A 22,217-nucleotide genomic window follows, 5' to 3' on the forward strand; every position below is an offset into this window, starting at 1 on the left:
TCCAGAACTCTGCACTTCTGGAAGTCTCATGGTTCATTGCTGTGCTTTTACTCCTTTGTAAGTGCAGACTGGCCTAGTTTGGAGTTCTGGAAGTGAAGAGTTAAAATTTTCCCTGCCACTACCAGATTTTTCCTTTACATTCAGCCTCTACCTCCATGGGGATTTGAAAAAGAAAAAAAATAGTATCCATTCAGAGGAGGAGGAGAGGAGCAGGAGGAGAGGAGGAGGAGGAGGAGATACAAATACTCTGCAAATACTGTTAAGTTGCTTCACAGACACACCACCGTTTATTTTGTTTCTAATATGGGTGTGTGATGAGGAGGGGGAATGAAAGAAAGAGCAGCAGCGCTGGGAAGGTACAGTGAGCAAAGAAAGAATGTGGCTGTCTGGTCCCCATGCAAACATGCCCCCAGCGCCACTGCCTTAAACGCCACACAGCTGTGCCTCCGCAAAACACTGCATACTCCTGAAATCAGACAGTCACACTTTTTGTAACGGATAATGGCACGCAAGGAAATAATTAATGGGTTTTTCTCAATATGAGAAAATATGGGAGAAGTCGGGGGAAAACATGGCATGACACAGGATGACCAGCAATGTCATGTGGGCAGTCCAGGAACTCCTGCTAACAAGACAAGCTGATGGCACCTTAAAACCCCATCTGGAGGGGTCCTGGTGACACAGCTCTAAGGTGATCCGTGGTTTCATGCCTAAAAGCAAAGCCTTCATCAGCACATGGAGCAGCCCGTGCATCTCCGTAGCCGGTTACGTGTGCCTCAAGAAGGAAGAGATCCTAGTACTATCCTGGAGCCAGGGGTCAGGCTGGATGGCCTGGGAGGCCCCTTCTGACTCGCTCTGTTTCTATGTTACTATAAATTGGAGGGTATTTTGCAACTAATGTGGGAGGCTTACTAATGGGAAAAGACTGTGTCTGAACTCCTTGTAAAAATTCTATGAATGAGGCAGGGTGATGATAGGAAAGCCTCCTCTGGAGGCACCCTTAGTTATTCAGGTGCCTTCCATTGCAACAATAACCAGGGAGCTCCCCTCTTTAAGCTGTTGCAAAGAATCCTGTGACACCTTAAGGATTAAACAATTAATTATGATATAAGCTTTCATGGGCTAGAGTCACTAGTGCACAAAAACAAATAGCATAATAATTTTATTTGTCTTTAAGGTGCAACAGGACTCTATTGTTTCTACATATGTGAGATCCTTTTATATGAATCAGTTACCTTTTAGTGTGCAGATAGTTTTAGTGCACCTGAGCCATCAAAACAACCTTAAGTGTTTATAAATTAATTAATCCCATGTCTATACTACCCAATAACTGGAGCTCTCTGAGTGGTTTATAACAGTACAGTAGAGTAAAATGCCATAAAATCTTATAAAATATGTGAATGTTTTAAACAGAAGAGAACAACTAAGAACACACCATGAAGAATAGTCCTGTAAAAAGAAAAAACTGGCATGAGTAATCCTCAAAAGCCCTTGGATATCCCTGCATATCCTTAAAAGCTTCAGCATGAAGGACTGTCTTAACTTGGCACTAAGGACAAGGTTGACACCAGGCAGGCCTCCGTAGGGAAGTCAAAGTCCTCCCTCCTGTTGCCACCTCCCAAGCCTCCCTTGAGGTTGGTACTCAAAGCTCCTGAAGTGGAGCAAAGTAAAGTTCAGAGCAGATTGTGACTGGGGAAGCACTCCGTCAAGTATTGTAGACCTCAGCCACTTAAGGCTTTAAAGGTCAAAGCCAACACCTTGCATTTGTTTAGCTATTTATTTATTTATTATTATTGTTTTGAGAAAAGTGATGTGGCTTCTTTTTGTAGGGATGGCTGCGTTACTCACTTCACTTCTTTCATCCTGGGGTTCTAGAGGCTGCCTTGTGATGCCTCAGCTCAGCAGCCAGTACAAAACACTCCTTTCCAGCAGTGTTGTGGGCAGTTCTGAAGTGCAGGCACTCATCATGACAGTCCCAATGTAACCACACATCCAGAGTGGATCTAAGACTGCAAGCAGATGGAAATCTTCACTGGCTTAGGAACAGGTCCTTTTGTAAAGTGAATGGATCTTAACTGCCTATTCAAGATGCAGCCACTCCAAATTAATTTGCATTACAACAGAGAACAAGATATTGTTGCTGGGAAAGTGTATTCCTCTCCCCAGCAACTGTGAAGATTACATCTAAGTTCAGAGGCTACAAGGAAGCCTGAAGGAAAATAACAGATTGCATTAGCTTCCCTAAAGTAGGGCTGGTGCCTGTGCACCATGGCTCCCAACACTGCCTGAGGGCACAACAACCTGCCTCTGTTGTCGAGTGGATGGACTGCTGAGAACATTGGCAGCAGAGAACCTGATGGAGGAAGGGGGTGCATATCTTTTACCCCATCTATTGATTTCACCCCTTTTGGTGAAAGCATAGCCTATTTTAAACTACTGCAAGAAGCAGCAATTGTATCAATCACATCATTAGGAGTGGCCATCACAAACAACTTATTAGCTAAGCCAATTGACATATGTAATGTCATTAAATTATTTATCCCATGTAAGCCTCTGTCCATAAATTTGAAGCCAGTGATGAATTTGAACCCCATCTGAAGCTGCTTGCTCTACTCTTCCTTTCAAGCTTCTTTTCTCCATTATGGGCTCTTGAAATACCCACATTTCCTTTGAAAAGTTGCATTTTGTTTTCAAGAGCTCCTTTATGACATCAGCCTAGAATAGTGAAAAGTGTGAAAGCTGTTTGGAAATCCAAGTATGATGTAGGTATCCATGTTAAAGAGCTTCAGTTTGTTCTTCGGTACATATTTGGTTGGTTGAACATGCAGGTTTTGCTGTTACATAATGTGTGAACCAAGTTGGAAGTCAACTTGGAGGTCCAAGGGGGAACTTAAGATCAGAAGATGGTTATCTATTTTTGACTTAAGATAGCTTTTCAACAGGCCTTTCTTATTGCCCTGCTCAAAACATGGTAACCTGGTAACAGAATACAGACCACCAAGGCATGCAAAATTATTCCTGAACTGGGTCTTTCAATGGGCTTTTTGATTGCAAGGAACTCTGATGGTGTTTGTCTGGAAGTCTAAAGACATCTGATCTGAGCATGATTTTTCACATTACAGCTGTCCCAGTGGCCAAGTTCAGTTCCATAGTTCTGTATAGCGGAACCTGCCTGATTAATGTATTTCATCTGCTGTTATAGTTTTAGGTGGCTTTTTAACTAAATGGAGATTGATAAACTCCTTGCAGTTAATGGAAGTTAAGGGCTCAATCCTATGCATGTTTAGGCAGAAAATTTTTCCATAACTTCCAGCATTCTCCAGCATCCCTTATAGCATTAAGGGATGCTATAACAGCCACAATAAAGTGGATAGTTGTTGTTCAACTGGATGTCAGAAGCAGAAGATTTGGTCCACTTTCTTTGGAATTCCTATTATATTTGTATTGAGGATTCAATACTTGATCCCCTTACTGTTGAAAACTCCCCTCTAGACAAAATTCTAATTGTCTTAGACGGAATGCTTTGTGTCATATTGCAATGTTAAATTTGTTCAAAGGAAGAGGAAATTCTTTATTTCCACATGTAACACCAGTCAATGAGCTATCTTCATTTAATAATCTAATAATGTCTAGTACACCAATCAGTTGTTAATGATCTGTTAAATTATTTATGTTTTGCTTAGTTTCATTCCTTTGTTTGTAACTTGTTTTTCAGTTTTAGTTTGATGAATATGCAAAAGCCTGATTGTCTTTTCAGCAGTAAACGAAATCGAACTAAGCCAATACAGCCTTCCAGATCAATGAAGTCTGGATCTACAAGCAAATGTTTCACCACAGCTTTTATTTATTACAGTTTTTTTTCCCTTCTCTGATTTTTAGGTTTTCCAGATGACATTCAGTCACATTGCCTCCTCTTGCATCATGCAGTCCCAAAACCATATGCTTTCATCCAGAAAAAGTGATCCCGTTTTCTCTGCATGGGAACAGCTGATATTTCAGAAGAGGTACTTCCACATGTCTAAAAACAGCATAATGTGTGCAAAGGTGCATATGAGTGCAGTAAATGGAGTGGTTTTTCTTCATTCTGAAACACAGATGGTGTGTCAATCAGGAATGAACCTGGGCCTAATTGCTCCCAAGGAATTGGCTGATCCTATTACTCATGGTGCAGTCTCAGTTGTGTGTTAATAGAATAGAACAGAACAGAACAAGGCCGCATAGCACATTATCTGGAATATGTTCTTGAATAGTTTATACCATGAGGTCTTTCTGGAAACATGAGCTGTATTTTGGATACTTGCAGAATTACACTTCATTATTCAGCTGAAGGTTGATGACTTCCTTAAAAAAAAAAAAAAAAAAACCTTATTCTCTCTATACATGGAGAAGAGTGCTTTCAGATATTAATTGGCAATAACCAAGATCTGCTTGATCTGGAGCTGGTGTAGCATTTGTGACTAGGCTGTGTCTTGGGGATCTTTGATGAAGGCTGTTTTGAAGGTTGTTATTTCAGCATTACCCTGAATCAGCTATTATTGCTTGCAAGGGCAAGAAATTTCAATGTGACATGCTCCAAATCACTTGAAATTGATTACTTGCCTTTAGCCCATTTTAACTGACTTTGTGAAGCCAAGGGATGTGGGCGCTTGTTCCCACTCATGAAAAAATGATAATATGAAAGTAGTAAGTGCTGAATAATGGTGGCGTTGTGGAGGCTGATCTCACCGGTGGTCTCAGAAGCTGGTGCAAGGAGGTGCCATATTCTCACATGTTTTCCGTCAGTATGGTTGTCCGATCAACCAGAATTGTGCAGGTCCAACCAGAATTTCTCCTTTTTGGCCAGTTGCTAGATCAGCAAATTATAAAGCTGGCAGGGATGATGGAATTTTGTGGTCAGTTGAGATGCATGTGTCATTTCTCTGCTTATTCTGAGGTTTGTTATTTTAAAAGAAAATTGTATATCCTTTAGAGGAGAAACTCTTCATGTTTCAAAGGCATGTTCTTCCATGTATGTTTGAATGCTACTTTAATTGTCTGATGTGAAGTGCCTGTTGAACATGCTCAATGACATTTGGTTCTGCACAGCAAAGTGGCACTTTGCATATTCTAAAAGGCACTTGGGCTCAGATATCAGAATTTTTTAAAGTCAGGAGGTGGCAATTCCATCTTCCTCATGAGGGAAGAGGAAATTGACTGAAATTTGAAAATTGAATTGAAATTTGCTGAATAGTATCTGAGCGGGAGGAAAAATTTCTCATCGATTAGCTGACAAAAGAGAATTGGCATCTAAAACTGCATCATCTTCCTCTTTCCTCCCTCACTTGTCTGGAGAGAAGGAGCTGCTGCCGTGCACCAAATTGTCTTTGAAGAAGCAATGGCTGAGGTGCTTCCAAGCAGCAGCAGATCTTGTTTTACAGACAAAGCTGCCTGATTCTATGGTAAACACAGAGCTACTGCTCCTTGGGAACACTTAGGGTTTGCTCTACAGACAGCTTGGCACAGAGTAGCTCCTTCTCCTCCTTTCTGTAGTCTGCAAGAAAGGAAAGGGATAAACCTTTCTTGTTTCTGGTAGATAAGTGAGCAGGCAGTGCAGTGCTCAGTGTGTTGGATGTAGCCTGGAGGCATAAAGCTCATGGAATGACCTTCTGCCAGCCTAACTTACCTCACCAGCTTGCTGTAAGGTAGGACAGGAGGACAGGGTTGCCCAGGTTTGCTACCATGAGTTCCTTGGAAGAAGGGTGGAGTACAAATGATTTGAAAGCAAAGGAGCTTGCTTGCTTGGAGCAAAAGATAAAATCAAAACTGGGAAACTTGATGGAGCCAATTCTGAGGCACTCTCCAGGGCAGCAGTGAAGAGGAAGAATCCTACAATTTTGGAGTTAACCCTTCAAAGTGAACCTTGTAATCCATACAGTTTAGCTTATGCACTGTGAGGTACCTGAATGTTGATGTAAACAAACATACGCACCCCCCACACGTATTTTAGAAACCCAGAAAAAGAACCAACTCCTGCAAAATGGCAGTTCTAACATTTCACAAAGGCACCGTTCAAATGTTTCCACAAGGCAAAAGCTGGTCGATAATTTTCCTTTTGGTTATTCTACTTTTTATGAAATGATAAAAATGATAAAAACAATTTATCAGGGAAAGTAAGCAGAAAGCGGCAGTAGTCCCTGAACAATAGGGACCACTCATGTTTAAGAGGCATGCATAGCTCTCATTCAGGGGGTTATAAATCAGAGCTCTAGAAAGGAAATCGGGCAAGGTCTTGGAGCTGCCTAGAGTCCAGAGGTAGCTGTAACTTGGGCCTTTCTCAAATCCCATTTCTTCCATGAAATGTCATTTCTCTGCAGTGCACACTGAGATCTGAAATATAGGATCAGATTTTAGAAAAGATGAATCACTCAACTCTTCTTTATGATAACATCCTTTCCTTCCCTTACCACATACTCAGCCTACACTCTTCTCAGATCTTGAAGTGCAAAGGACTTTGGCAAAGCTCACACTAAAAGAACAAGTGAAAGAAATAAGAAAGAAAAACCTCAGTCTGATGTGTCTTGACTCCTGTGTTGTAGAAGTGGAAAGAATTGCAAAGACAAAGTTGGGGTGGGTTTTTATAAGGGTGATCCAGATGCTACTCCCCAGGGAATATCTTTGTCTATAAATCTGTCCCTCAGTGTACCCAAGTTATTTCACAGTTGTTCAAAGAATAAATGAGGTAAAGAGTATATCAGTCTTCCTCAACCCACTGTCCTCTGAATATGTGGAATGGCAACTCCCATCACCCCCAGCCAACATGGCCAATGGGGATGGTCCCGCTTGCTGGGGAAGATGAGCTTTGGGGGAGAGCAGATACCCTTAAGACTGACCTTAAAAGTGTTAATAATGGACTCTGTTCCTGTGCAAGGGGAAATAAGGCATTTGTTGCCGCAGTTTAAATAAACATGTCACACTCCTCTATGCGTCATGCGAACTACTCTGCACAGTTGAGGCAAAGTTAAACTGGAATTTATTCTTTTAAAGGAAATAATCAGGTATGAATGTTACTAAGATTTCTTTTTGAAGATCAGTTTTTAGAGAAACTTAGAGTTTTAGAAACTTAGGAAGCTGCCTTATACTCAACCAATCCTTTGGTCAAGCTAGCTCAATAAAACTGCTGGCCGCCAGCAATGGATCACCAGGGTTTCAGGGCTGAGTTGAGTATCAAGATCATTATCGGGGTTCTTCTCTGAGTCCTCCTACCTTTGGAAGTAAGTTGCTGCAGGAGACAGGGTCTTTTTGGTTGTGGTACCTTGGAGTTGACATGCTCAGGGAAGGTTGCCTGATGTGGACCTTTTTATTTACACAGCCTTTTCAGAACTTACAGCCTGTTTTATGCTGAGACTTTCCACTGCTCCTCCAGTATCTATAAAATTCATTGGTTCTTATTTTTGTTGCCATTTTTGCTTGTGGTAAACTGCTTAGATGAAAGAATGGAATGCCAGACCATCGATAACAGTCAGTACTCTTGCTGACTGCGCATGTCAGTTCCTCCCTCAAGAACATTTTCATTGTTGAGACATCCTGCTTTCTGGGGAAGATGGGTGTTGTCAGGGTTTTTACCAATTAAGAACACAGGAGGGAAATTCCATGTGACATGGGGGGTTCTGAATATTTTGTACCATTATTGTTTTAATTGGATTAAATCTAGTTTGTTTTTCCCTGCTGGCTCCAGGGGGGATTTTTGTCTTGATTAAAATGTGGGTTGTATTTCATTATCCCCTTCTTTGCTTAATGTAGTAGAATTTTCTACTGATGAACAGACTTGATGATTAGGTTCCAAACTGAACATTTGTTTATAGTTTATTCTTCTATATTTGTTATGCAAAAACATTAAAAAGCTGCGCTGGATCAGCCCAATGGTCCCTCCAGTCCAGCATTCTGTTTACATGGTAGCAAACCAGCTGCCCATGGGATCCCTCAAACAGGATGGGTGCAAGAGTTCTGCCTGCCAAGCTCCTCAGCATGCTTTTTCACATAGTTGTCCTTTGATATTTTATTTGACAGTATGAGATTCTGTATGCTGTTGTTAGCCACTCTGGACTTCTGTTTGGAGGGGAAAGGAGAATGCAAACAAACAGGGCTGATAGTAGTGATTTCTCAAGTTCAAAATGTCACATGCTTGGAAACCTCACTTAACTGACAAAGAGGTCCTAATATAGACTTCTTCCTAGCACCTTTGAAGACCGCTGTTGTCTAGCTGCAGTCCTGTCTTAAGTCCTGTCCACCTCCTGCTACTTTTAGCATTTGCGTGGGCTGCCACCAGGGTCTGCTGGCAGCTGTGACTTCTGCTTTGTCACCTACTGTGTGGAGGCAGCCTCCTAGAAGAAGCGGTGCGTGTTTCCTTTCAGGAGCTTTCTTGGCTCTGGTTCCAGTTCTTCTGTGCAAACGGAAGCATAGGCTCAGCAACTAACGGGGCACCTGTGGGCAGCTGCCGCAGAGAGGCTCTCCGCAAGCATGCCATTGCACTTTTATGTATTTATTCATTTTACTTTTGTTTTGTTTTCTTCAGTTGGCAGGAATGGTTCTCTTCTGCAGGAAGAAAGTGATAATAGATTAATAGTGCTAAATACTGGAAAGCAGGAGATTTTTTTGTTAGTCATGTGGAACTAAAAGCAGTTTTTAAAAATGCATTTTTACTCAGAGTGAGTCCCAGTTAGCTTAGTGGGGCAGGAACGAGGGCACAGAGTGCAGCTTTGCAGGAAAATGCTGAAACGGTGTACTCAGTGAAGCACCCTGATTTCAATGGGATCTGCTTCTGTATGTAGGATTGCTGCCTTAATCCAGTTAATCAATTTTAATAACATAGTGTTTGACTAAAGAGATGGACAATGAATTGTCAACAGATTTATTTTTAGCATAGGCACATATAAACACTGCAGATGGTAGTTACCATCTTAGAAGATGCAGTTCCCTCCTGGGATGGGAAGTGGGGGATACATCTTCTATGATGAGGCCCCCACATATTACATCTAAAATCACAGCAAGGGTGTGCTTTTCCTGTAGAATTATTATTTTTCCTTGAATTAAATTTTATACAGCTGTAATTGATTGTTCAACAAATATGATTAAGATTTGTTGAAACTATATTGAGAGACAGTGTGGTGTGGTAGTTAAGAGTATTGGACTGGAACTTACCCAGATTCGAGGTCCAGCTGAGCCATGAAGCTCACTGGGTGACTTTGGATCAGGCACTCCCTCTCAGCCCAATCTACCTCCCAGAATTGTAAGGATAAAAGAGAGAAGGGGAGAATCATGGTGCTGCCTTTGGCATCTTGGAAGAGAAAGGAGATATAAATGTTACAAATAAATAGAAACCATTCCTGTATAGCCTTGAACTGAAAACGGTTGGCCAAATAAAAGAACCTTGTGCTTGAGCTGCAGCAGTGGAATGAATGCAAAAAGTCCTTATTTTATTTATTTATTTAGGAGACTTCTATGCCACCCCATTCGCCGAGGCCTCGGGGTGGCTCACAACCATAAATAAACTTCAAGATAGAATAATATAAATTAACAATATAAATTAACAATATAAATTAAGTTGCCCTGGCCAAAGAATAAAATGAATAAATAATATTAACAATTAAAATAACATTTGAATAAAAAGGTCTTTTTTATCTTTCCTGGCTTGCAGTCAAGGCATGGTATTCAGTTTTAGCCCTTTTTGTTTGTTTTTAATTCACCGAGGCAACCAAGAAAGTGGGGGTGGGAGTGATGGCCTTGATGACAATGATCCTTGACAAGATACTGAGCATTTTCAGAGCCTGTGAGTTATGCAGCTGCTTGTCTTCTCAGAGGCATGTTGGTTTGGGCAATGAAGGCACTGCAGCATCAGTCTCTTTAAGGAAGGTGCAGAAGGATGAGGAGGTGGCATAAAGACCACTGAAGAAGTTCTGTCTCAGGATCTAAGTAGGGCTGCGTCTGACCATAGCTGGGAAGAGAATCAACTATGTGAGTCCTCAGTGGGATAGGGATGGAATAAATGTTCTCTCCACAGCTGTGCTGTGGAGACCAGCCTTCTGCAACCCGGTACCTTCCAGGTGTACAACTCTCAGCATTCTGCAGCCAGCCATGTTGGCTGGGGGATGGTGGCAGCTGTAGTGCAGCATATCTGAAGGCCACCGTGCTGGGGAAGGCTAGCAGAGAAGAAACGATTGCATGAACTGGGGCCATCGCATTGCATGTGTGATGTATATAAATGTCCTGAACAAATACAAGAATGACTTTTCCTCTTCCTTTGATTCTTTTCTTTTGATTTGTACTCAACCTTTCTGTCCAGAAAATGGCTTATGGATGGCCAAACTCACTGAATGGATACTGGACTTGAGGTAACATGAGTGGCACCAATGGGAGTTTCCTACAAAATGCACACAGCACCTTTGGAGATGGGCATGGATGGACAAGTGATGTTCAGATTTACCAAGATTCTTCAGTCATCTGCTATGTGCTCATCTCTCTTCATTTTGCACTTGCAATTTCTGTCCCTTTTGCACAAACAGGCAAATTGTGGAAAATAAATAGGATTGAATAAAAACATTTGTGCAGTTTGTTCTCAAGGGTGTGTACATTTCCCCCATAGATTTAAGTGTGAAATCATGCATTTTTTAAAAATGCACCATCTTTTACCTTTTTACTTGTAAAATATGCATTGTTTTTGAAACTGAGCATCTGTTGAAGAGTCTGTACAGACTTTAAGAGAATATGTTCTCCTGCTTGCACACAGGGTTGTAAATTGAACATGTTTTGCAAGCAGAAACAAAATTATTGTGCATCCGTATGCAGGCAATTTTTGTTTCATTGGTTGCAGAGACAGAGTTAACTGTTCCTCACGAACCCCTAAAGTTTTTCATTGCTATTTACATAACAGAAACCCCAACCATGCAGGTCAGTTGAATCCCCAGAGTTAATGTTGTGTCTGGTTTAGCTCTTCACGGACAATATGGGAGGAGGCTGGCAAATTTGCCATGGGGATCCAATCCCTGTAGCAAATGTATCATCTAGATATGCACTGAATCGAACCTGAGACATGGAAAGCACCGACTATACCACTTTGCTCTTCCTCTCCCCTTTGCTGCTTCCAAATTCTGCTTTTGCTCTCTTTTTTCTAAAGCCAGAATTGAAGACAGTTGAAAAGGAGCACTGTTCCCCTATCTCTAAGGAGCAGATCGGAGGGTCCCGCACAATTGAAAATTTGCAGCTGCAGGACACACCTGTAATGCAGTAGCATTATTGCATTACTACTGCAGGAACAGAAGATGACAGTGAGATAACCCTGTGTTGTTAATGCAGTGCTGCTGATGCAAGCTGACCCGGACATCAAAAAGCAGTGCATTAACTTGCAGTGCAGAGGGTTTTGGCTGGGCCATCCATATTCCAGAAGAACTGTCAAGAGTGGTTCCTTTGTGACCACTGACAGCTAGGGTAGTGTAGCCCTTTCCTGATTTATGACCAGAACTGGGCAGACTCAGACCCGAAGTGTAAAAGTAGTTTGAATCCATCTTTGCAGGCACAAACCCAGTGGTGAGTTATGCCAAACATATCATAGCTGCACCTACACATCTGGAGCAAGGTAACTCTGGATGCTTGCACACCCACAATACATTTGTGTGTGTGTCTGTAACATACATATGTGTGTGCGCGCGCATACTATACATACACATTGACAAAGTAATTACTCCCTACTCTTCACTCAGCAGTTCATTACTCATCTAGTAAAACAGCTTCCCAGTGTTGTGTTGCTGCAGTCCTAGGCAGTTATAATACGGGTTTCAGTGCCTGCCAAATTGTATATCAGCCAGAATTTTCTTGACAGTTCATTAAGAGTAATTCTTGTTTTTTGGAGCCACAACTCAGGTTTATGTGTCTCCTTTTGGACCAAAATAAAATAAAATTTGACTGCCTGTAACCACACTTAACAGTTTGTTTTGTGTCAATAATGTAACTGTAGATCTCTAAAAATATAAATTGCAAACCATAGCCAAGAAGGAAAGGAGAGGAGAGGAATATATTTTGCTTTTTAGGACCTGACATCCGGGGAACCGCATAAGTCCTTTGTTTACATTTGCAGTCAGCAAACAATTTGGGGTTTCTCATGTAATGGCTCTTTCTCATCTGTTGTAATTGCTTCTTTTGTCATTCCTATACTAAATGACAACTAAGAAGCATGGAACATGGAAGGAAGAACCAGGTTCTTGATATTAGGACATTCGTGATTTTTAGGGGTTTGCATTAAAAACTGTAACAAAACTTGAAAGTAGAATAAAAGAATGCATTGCTACTTGATTTCTTCAACTGTTGGTCACTGCAAATTCATCAGACATGGACAGAAATCTAGCATTGTATAAAATTAATCCACACATGTTTGCATGAATTTTATAATTTAATCTGTGCAACAGTAGGACCCTGAAGTCCATCAGGATTCTGCGTAACTGACCAGTGTATCAAAGACCCACCAAGTTATCTTAAATGCATTCATATATACATAAACTCATTCCTGAATTTAGTCTCTTTGTCACACAGTACTGTGACCAAGAAATGGAATCAAAGCTGGTTGAAGCAAATGAGAAGTAAGGCAGTGCTTCTGTGGAACAAATATTGTTTGATAAAATATGTGTTAGTTTTTCTTAGATGCTTCAAATTTTCGTTAATGCTTCTTACCCTCATTTTTCTACATCACTGTCTTTTGTGCACTGTTTGAAAAGGATCAAAGCTGAATAGGTGGTGTGTACTTGTTTCATTGACTGATAGGAGTTTGGGGCCAGTCCAGCAACATACAATAGGGCATCAAAAACAGCTGTAAAAAGCAACCACGGAGAGCAAAAGTTGTGTAGACTGCTGTTCTTCAGACCACAGTTTAAAATATGTGTATCAAGGAAGAATCCTTAATATTGATTAACGTGCTGTTCTTTATAGCATTCCTTCTAAGTTATTGCATCAGGTTTTTCCTGAGGAACGAATGAAGGAATTTTCCTATGATAACAATATTTCAAAAGGTGTTGGGATCTGCCATGGATCCGTTCCCTTGTGTGCTGGCCAGTCTATTTCATCCTTTTACTTCTGTTCAAAGCTGTGGCTGAATGTGTGGACAGAGAGGGCAAAGCCAGGCAACAGGGTCTCATCCCATCCCTGCCCTTATCCGAGGAACAACTCGAAAGTTTGAAGTGCAGTAGGCACTCATTACAACTGTCCCTATAGCAATGCTTCTAAGAAGAATAAAAAGATACGTCCTGTTGTAAGGACTGTGGCTAGTTCCAGGAGGAGTGGGGCAGCCTGGAGGGGCTGGCAGATGACCTAACGGACCCTGCTAATAAGAGAATGCCCGTACTTTGACCCTGTGAACCCGGGCTTCATTCCACCACTGGTCCTTATGCCTGCCTGTCTTGTATGAACAAGACTCTGTTCCTGTAGCAAAGCTGGTGATGGGAAGAAAGGAAACAGTGAATCGCTGGATAGAAGAACTGATGCTAAATGAGATGTTTTCCTTGCAAAACCATTTCTTACTCCTGCTTTGTGCCTTTGAAACAAATAAGATCATGAATCCTACCTTGGGTCTAGTCTACCCTTTACTTAAGAAAGGATTGCTGGAGGAAATTTGTGAAGCCCCCCCACCCTTATTCCAGACCCATTCTGTATTTGCTGGCTAGCAAACCGACAGTGACATCAAAGGCATCCAAAACAAGAAATCATCTCTTCCTGGGTGGGAGGAGAGGATTTGACTGAGAACGTTTGAAGTGGGTAGCAGCATGTGAGTCGGGGGGGAGTCCCTTTCTATTAATGTGCTTTCATTGTGTAGCAACACAGCCTTCCAATATTCTGTCTTACGAGTTTGGAGACAAGCTGGGTATATTAGTGAATTGCTGACCTGGTTGCAGCTGATCAAAGAATTCCTGCAGGGTAGTTTGCATTAAAGCATTTATAATGATGTTATCTGCCGATACCACAGGACAGCTGCAGAAAGCACTTTCTCCAGCTATTCAGTACACCCAGACCAAGTTCCAGAAAGGCACAGTTGGCATTAATTTGTTGCACTCTTCTCATTTATTTATCCTGCTGAAATACCTGATGCTAACACCATAACATGGACATCTTTTTATTCATGTGCAGTCCTGCGCATTCTGGGAAGAAAAGTACATTTTGTAACCTTGAGCCTTGTATTTCAATACTATGCATTTTTGTCAAAATAAAAGGGACTGGGGCTGGCTTCTTTTCCTAAATGAGCAGTTTAAAATATTTTCATCTGTTTGGGCCTCACTATAGGCAAGGAACATTTGAAATCTGGGTTGTAGCTCAGAAACTGCTCAATTTGCTCACATCCCTTTGCAACCAGTAGGTTTTAAACATGATTGATTGTGGCCTGGATTGCTTCTTTGGCCCATAAAACCAAAGCAGTTAAGTTACTGGTTATGTGCTCTGTGGAAAGTAGACTATCTACAGGGTCCCTGAATCTTTTTCCTGTGCAAGTTGCACGTCCCTTTCTGCCCTCGTAGCCTCTGACTTCAAATGGCATCCCAGCTGTGCCTACCTGTGTGAATGTGGCGGGGAGGCTTTCCTTGCTGCTTTCAGACACCCAGATCCTTGTCCAGCGCCACACCAGACTGTGTGAGCTGCCACCAGTAGTGGCCTTCATTAACCCGCTTCTGCCCTTAGCATGATGCTTGCCCCCTTGACCCTTGGTTTGTGCCACATGCACAGCTGGCTGTATGCTTAGCATATTGAAATGTACCCTAAGCTGAACTTGTCTTAAAAGCCAGAATTACACGTGGTATTACTACTACTACTACTACTACTACTACTACAACATTTGTATGCTACCCCATAGGACTGTCTGGGCAGCTTACAATACAACAAGAAAATACATATTCCATGCAAATACAATAATATATTCATGTAATACAGTCGAGCAATACAATGTTTAACTGTAAGCAATGCAAAATCAAATAGTATAATACATAATGTCATAAGAATGTCAACAATACATAGCATCAATAGAAACATAGAAACAGAGCAAGTCGGAAGGGGCCACCCGGGCCATCTAGTCTGACTTCCGGCACCAGCCGGCTCCGCTCACGACATGCCCGCCATGTGGACATCCAGCCTATCCTTGAACACCCGCACCGATGGGGCCTCAACGACCTCTCCTGGAAGCCCCTTCCACACCCTCGGCGTCCTGACTGTCAGGAAGTGCTTCCTGGCATCCAAATGGAACCTTGGCTTCCTGAGCTTTGCTCCACTAGAGCGTGTCCTGCCTTCCACTGAAGGAAGTGGGTCTCTTCAGCCTGGAGAAGAGGAGACTCAAAGGGGATATGTTGGCGACATACAGGTATGTGAGGGGATGTCACACGAAGATGGGTAGAGACCTGTTCTCCCCCTGCAGAGGAAGGCAGGACACTCTCCAATGGAGCAAAGCTCAGGGAGCCAAGGTTCCATCTGGATGCCAGGAAGCACTTCCGGACAGGCAGGACCCCGAGGGTGTGGAATGGGCTTCCACGAGAGGTCGTTGAAGCCCCATCGGTGCGGGTGTTCAAGGATAGGCTGGATGTTCACATGGTGGGCATGTCATGAGCGGAGCCGGCTGGTGCTGGAGGTCAGACTAGATGGCCCGGGAGACCCCTTCTGACTTGCTCTGTTTCTATGTTTCCTCTGCAGGAGAGAACAGGTGTCTACCCATCTCCATGTGACATCCCCTCACATACATGTATGTCGCCAACATAGCCCCTCTGAGTCTTCTCCAGGCTGAAGAGACCCAGTTCCCTCAGTCTCGCCTCATACGGCATCCCCTGCAAACCGGCCACCAACCTTGTGGCCCTACGCTGCACTGATTCCAACCTGGCTATATCCTTTCTGTAATGAGGGGCCCAAAACTGAACACAATACTCCAGTTGCGGGGGCACCAGAGTCATGTAGAGTGGTAGTAATACCTCTCTTGATCTAGAAGCCACACTTCTGGCTATGCAACCAAGGGTGGCGTTCGCTCTCTTGACCACCGCATCACACTGCTGACTCATGTTTAGCCTGCAGTCAACCAGCACCCCAAGTTCCCTTTCACAAGTGCTGCTCTCCAGCCACTTGTCACCTAACCTGTACTTATGACAGCAATTCCTATGCCCCAAGTGCAAGACCTTGCACTTATCCACATTGAACACCATCCTGTTGTCTCCTGCCCACTTCCATAGTCTGTCCAGATCCTTTTGCATCTGGAGTACCTGCTCCTCAGTTGTGGCCACTGCTCCAGTTTTAGTGTCGTCTGCGAATTTGATCAGCAGACTGTTCACCCTTCTTCCATGTCGTTAATGAAAAGATTAAACAGGATCGGCCCCAGGACAGAGCCCTGGGGGACCCGCTTGTCACTGGCCGCCATCCTGATGATTCCCCACTAATGGTTACCTTCTGCTTTCGGTCAGTCAACCATGCCCTAATCCACCGGACAGTGCTTTGGTGTATCCCAAAACTCCTCAGTTTCTCCACCAGGATATCATGGGGCACTTTGTCAAAGGCCTTGCTGAAATCCAGGTATACCACATCCACTGCATCCCCTCCATCTAGCCATCTCGAAACCTTGTCATAGAATTCCACAAGGTTTGTCTGGAAGGACCTGTTTTTGCGGAAGCCATGTTGTGTGGCTGTCAGCCTCCCTTCCCTATCTAGCATCACTAGATCTCTCTCTATCATGAGCCTTTCCATTGTTTTTCCTACAATGGACGTAAGGCTAACCGGTCTATAATTCCCCATGTCCTTTCTACTACCCTTTTTGAAAATTGGGACCACTGATGCCACCCTCCAGTCCTCTGGAACTTCACCCGTTCTCCATGAGGTCTCAAAAATGGAGGCCAGCGGGTGTGAGAGAACCCCTGCCAACTCTCTAAGTACTCTCGGGTGTAACTCGTCAGGGCCTGGCGCCTTTGTAATGTCCAATGCCCTGAGGAGCCCCTCGACTTCAAGGGGGCTGACTCTAATCTGTGCCCCTAAGTCCCCAGCCTCATCTAATCCCCTATGTGGATATCCCCCATCCTGCAATGGGGAGAACACAGAGGCAAAATAGTCATTTAGCATCTGTGCCTGTTCCCTCACATCAGTCACTGGATCTCTTTCCTCCTTATTTAGTGGTCCCACCACTTGTCTCCCCTTCCTCTTCCTATTTACATGCTGAAAGAAGCCCTTTTTGTTGCCAAGAGATATTCTTGGCAAGTCTCAGCTCGTAATCAGCCTTAGCCTTGCGAAGAATCCTTCTGCAACGAGCCTCCTCCCCCCGGTATACCCTTTTGTCTATTTCCCCCAGTAGTCATTTCCTACGGAGGTTCCTCTTTCATCTAATCCCTCTAACCACCTCCTTTCACATCCATGGCGGCACTCTCCTCCGCCTCCCCACCTTACTGACTAGAGGTATCGTCAAGGCTTGCACCTCCAAAACCTCCCTTTTGAGTACTATCCACCCCTCCTCAACTCGCTTACCTTCTAGTAACCTATCCCAGGAGACTTTCCCCAGTCTGGCCTTCAGTTGGCCAAAGTTGGCCCTCTTGAAGTCCCAGCTTCTAGCGCTCAACCTGCTGCATGTCCCCAGTCCCCTGATCTCAAAGCAAAGGATGGAGTGATCACTCGCATCCAGAGCTCCCCTAATCTGTACTTCATCTATCAGCTCCTCCCTATTGGTCAAGACCAAGTCAAGGATGTTTCCCCCCCTCGTCACCTCTCGGACCCTCTGTGTGAAAAACCCTCCCTCTATAGCTTCTAGGAAGCGACGTGACCTGGCTGTCACTGCCGAGTGAGTCTCCCAAGTAATATCCAGGAGATTGAAATCTCCCATAATTACTGTGTCTCTCCCCCGAGATATCCTTAGAATCTGGCCTGTCATCCAGGGTCTCAAGTTGACCTGGAGGGCGATAACATACCCCCACTGTCAGGTCTCTTTCCCTGTCAAAACCCCTAAGTTTCACCCAGACTGCCTCTACCGAATCCCCATCTGTGCTGCATTCTATCTCACTGCATCCTATCCCTTCCCTGATGTATAAAGCCACGCCCCCACCTCTCTTTCCCTTCCTGTCCTTTCTAAAAAGGTGATACCCTTCTATGTTCACATTCCAGACTTGCCTTTCATCCCACCAAGTTTCTGTGATTCCCACCAGATCATACATTCCTATTCCCAGGAGAGCTTCAAGCTCTTCCTGCTTATTACCCATGCTCCTAGCATTGGTGTACATGTACCTCAACTCCTTCCCACTGCTTCCTTTCCTTGGAGTTCCCAGCCTCCTCTTTCCTCCCATCCTCCCTGATACCTGGCCCCTCTCTGTAGGAGTCCTGTCAGTCCCTGCAGTATCTCTAAAATCCTGCTCCCAGAGCCCTGCCTGATCCTCCCCCCACACTTGTCCAGTGCAGACACGTTACTGGGGGGCCTGAACCTCCCCCCCATCTCAGTTTAAAGTCTTCCGGACGAAGCTCGCTAGAGCATCTCCAAAGGACCTTTTCCCCATCCTCGTGAGGTGTAACCTGTCCCTTGCCAGAAGTCCATTGGCAAGAAAACGAGTGCCGTGGTCGAGGAACCCAAAGCATTCCTTCTGGCACCACACCCTAAGCCAGTCATTCACCTCGGAGATCCTCCTGTCCCTTCCTGGCCCAAATCCCCGGACAGGTAAGACTGATGAGAAGGCCACTTGGGCCTTCAGCTCCCTGAGTTTCTTCCCCAAGACCTCAAAGTCCCTGGTGGTCCCAACCACACCCTGCCTGGCCACATCGTTTGTGCCCACATGGATCACCAGGAGCGGCTGGTGACCCCCGGAGCGAACAAGACGCTCCACTCTGTCCTTCACATGCCAGATGCGTGCGCCCAGCAGGCAGCAAACCTCCCTTGTCTCCAGGTTGGGGCGGCACACTGCCACCTCAGTGCCCCTCAGCAGGGAGTCCCCAACAACAATCACCCGCCGCCGTACCTTCCTGGTGCTGGTACCTTCAATACATCATACAATATAATACATAGTACACCACATGATATCATCTACAATACATGATATTTAATGTTTGTAAACCACCCAGAGAGCCCTCTGGGCTATTGCAGTGGTATATAAATGCAAGCAAGCAAGCAAGAAAGCAAGAAAGCAATATCAACAATATGAAGATACAGCTATAATCCCCCTGACACACAAAGCCCAGTTACACATCAGTACAGGTGCATAAAGAAACACAGCCACACAGCCCTCTATGGGTTACACCATGATACAGTAGGGTAGCCCAGACAGCCCACAAGAAAATGCCCGGTCTCCAAGGCCCTGCCCAAGAGGCGTATCCGGTGCTGCACAGCTCCCTGCTCACAGCCAGCTCCTCTTGGAGTGTCATGTTGAATGCCGCAGCCCAACTTTTAAATGATGAAAGCCAGAAAGGATTCATTAGAGCAGTTGGTGCTGGAACAGAATCCCTAGCTGAACAGCAAAAGAAGCTACCTTGTGAGTCAAGCCCAACAGAAGGAGGGTGACAGTCTAATATAAGAAAAAGCAAGAGGCACCCTGTCTTTCAAAATTCCAAGAGGTCTGGGGGAGAGTTATTTTGTGCAAGGAGAATTTTTTGAACATGTCGGTCAAGTGGCTAATCACATATTTGACAACCTTTTCCCCTGAAGACAGATGCCTGAGTTTCATTCTAACTCTTGGACTGAAAAAATCTTGTTTATCCACATAAGCTTTTAGGTATCAAATCACTGATCCATTTAGCCCAGTGCTCTTTCTGTTCCAACTGGCAACAGGTCTTCAAAGTCTTAGGCAGCCCTGCTGTCCGAGATTCCTTTTTGAAAAGCATAGAGATGCCAGGGCCTTTGTATGGAAGCATGTGCTACACCACTGTGCAATGGCTCCTCCTCCTTCCCAGACCCTTACTTTGAAAGGCTATCAGAGGACAGTCCTTTGTTTGAAGGCATCCTTTGTTCCAAAGCCCAAGTCTAGTTGAATGCAAAGAAGCATAAATGGGGAGAGCAACAGAAGCCTTGGCAACCCATCAGAAGTGAGCACCTGAATGGCAGATTAGGCAGTCACATGGGTCACCTGATCAGTGACTACCTTACTTATGGGATTTGTATTGCATTGCTGTTTAAAACACACCCATTATTTCTGAATTTGCATCCTGCCATATAAATTAGCATGTACAAATTTACACAAAGGCACGTCCTCTTTCAGCTTCTTTTTTGACTACACATTTCCTCTTTCCTGGTGATAATAACTGGCCACTTGGAGCTTATTATACTATGTCGCCTTTTCCCAACCTGGATCCCTGCAGAAGTGTTGGACTACAGCTCCCAGAATTCCCTAGCCAGTTGGCTGGGGTATCAAGGAGTTTTAGGTGAACGCATCTGGAGAGCACCACATTGGGAAAGCGTCTAAGATCCTTTTTTGCCTGCTTTGCTACAAGCAGATTGAGCCCTAAGGTGCTCCCAGGAGTGGAGAAAAGGCAGTTGCCACATGAGAACTGGCCTCCATTTTATTGAAGGAGAGGGGAGATTAGGAAGAATGGAGGCCAGGCTGGGAGAGGAACTGGCTACTTTCTGTGAAGCAGCACTGCCAGTCATTCTACTGGCCTCGCCAACTGCCGGGCCCAGCGCTCTGAAGGCACATGGAGGGCAGCTCTGCCCGCAGCGCTCCAGCCGAGCCGGGCGTGACATTGGCAGCCGCGGATTGGCCGCTTTCAGCAACAAAGCAGATCAGTGACCGAGCGCTTGGCTTCCAAGCAAGCCATGCAACTGCTTGTGCTCTTTGGTGGATTTTCTATTCAGATTGACTCATTTTAAAGCCTTTCTATGAGCTCCTCTGGGAGCCAACTTATCTTTCACCCTGTCGTGAATTTCATAGTCTTGCCATTGATGAGTCTTATTTCAGATAACATAATGCGCTCTTTGCTATCTGAGGATTTATATTGAGGCTCAGCCAATTGCTCTCGCTCCTGCTGTTGTTTGCTTATTAATTGCACAGGGCTTTCAAAACAGCAAGCATTATTTTTGAAAGTTGCATGGCATTATTTTTCCACCTCTTCCTTTAAGTGTTGTTTTTGTAGCTCATTTTCCTCTACCAGGTTACTTTCCCCAGAGAAGGAAGATCAGAAAAGTTGCTGGTAACAAACAGAGAGCCTTAAAATGAAAAGCTTTCTCTCATAGTAGCTGCTATCTGTGATCTGAATGCTGACTGCTGGTTTACCAAATCATGCATACATTTTTCTGACTTCTAAGGAGGCATCTGCAGAAGATCAGGCTGTTCTTGCACCCACCATCTTCCCTCCCCTCCCCTCCCCTCCCCTCCCTTCATCTTCCTGGATTCCAGTGCTGCTTTGTTCTGTTTGTAGTCCATATTTGTGAGTGGCAGACTGGGCAGCTTTCTTGAAAGCCTGTGTACTTATACATAGGGGAATCACCTTGATACTTGAAGTGGCAAATGTGAACCCCAAGAAGTGAGCAATTCTGCTTGTATCACAGACACACCAATTTGCTGTTTTAAGCAGCGACATGCTTGGAAGAGAGAATATTACTTGCAAACTAGACAATCAAAAATATGTATTACAATTTTTTTTCCTTTCTAAAATGGTTTCTGACTTGCCCTGCACACCAGCTGTTCTAAGGGACTGCAGCAATTCAGGGCTAGTTTACACAGTCTGTTTCCCTTACATGCAAGTCGCAGCTGCAGCTGCTCTTTATTCATGCATGTGCTTGCAGTTCTGCATGGAAGGTTAACGTGTGAACTGGACTGTATGCAGCCTCGACCAGTAACTGTTCCCACTATCACAATGGCTGTGTCAGCAGCATCTTTCTGTAAACAGCCTGTTTACTTCTCCCATTTCCCTTCATGATTGTGCTTGTCCATGTAGCTGACTGTGTGGGAGGGCAACTTGACACGTCCCCAAAAAGGGAAGTGGACTCTATGAGTTGGCTTTTAGGTTTCTGAATTGGAACGAAGACAATGTAGCAAAAAGACCTTTTGATCGGTACTGGCTCCTCTGGTGTGAAGATGGAGGACAGATGGGTGGGCGATGGAACCAACACCGAGCCCAGAGATTCTTGGTGGGCAGGGGGCTAGGTGGCACACCCATGGATTAAGAGACCTCTCTTAATCCATGAATTAGTCAGGTGCCTTAGGCAGCCAGCATCTCTCAGCTTCAGCATGCATCACCTGCGACTTAAGGGCAGTAATACTGATACACCTGACATGCTTGTTGTG

The 22,217-nt window shown here is 44.2% G+C and overlaps 1 long non-coding RNA gene across 9 annotated transcripts in view; it reads left to right on the top strand.

Annotated features, from left to right (window-relative positions):
• LOC123023099 overlaps window positions 1-22,217 on the top strand; it is a 189,157-nt gene that overhangs the window by 76,428 nt on the left and 90,512 nt on the right. For 8 of the 9 annotated variants that reach the window (XR_006414632.1, XR_006414638.1, XR_006414633.1 and 5 more), the window contains one exon: window positions 3,880-4,004. This is a non-coding gene — a long non-coding RNA (uncharacterized LOC123023099). Of the gene's footprint in view, window positions 1-2,903; window positions 2,907-3,879; window positions 4,005-22,217 lie in introns of all 9 variants that reach the window. The other variant, XR_006414637.1, reaches the window with a different exon arrangement.

This window comes from Varanus komodoensis, unplaced genomic scaffold (assembly GCF_004798865.1).
Source record: "Varanus komodoensis strain SLA01 unplaced genomic scaffold, ASM479886v1 scaffold2, whole genome shotgun sequence".
NCBI classification, from domain to species: Eukaryota; Metazoa; Chordata; class Lepidosauria; order Squamata; family Varanidae; genus Varanus; species Varanus komodoensis.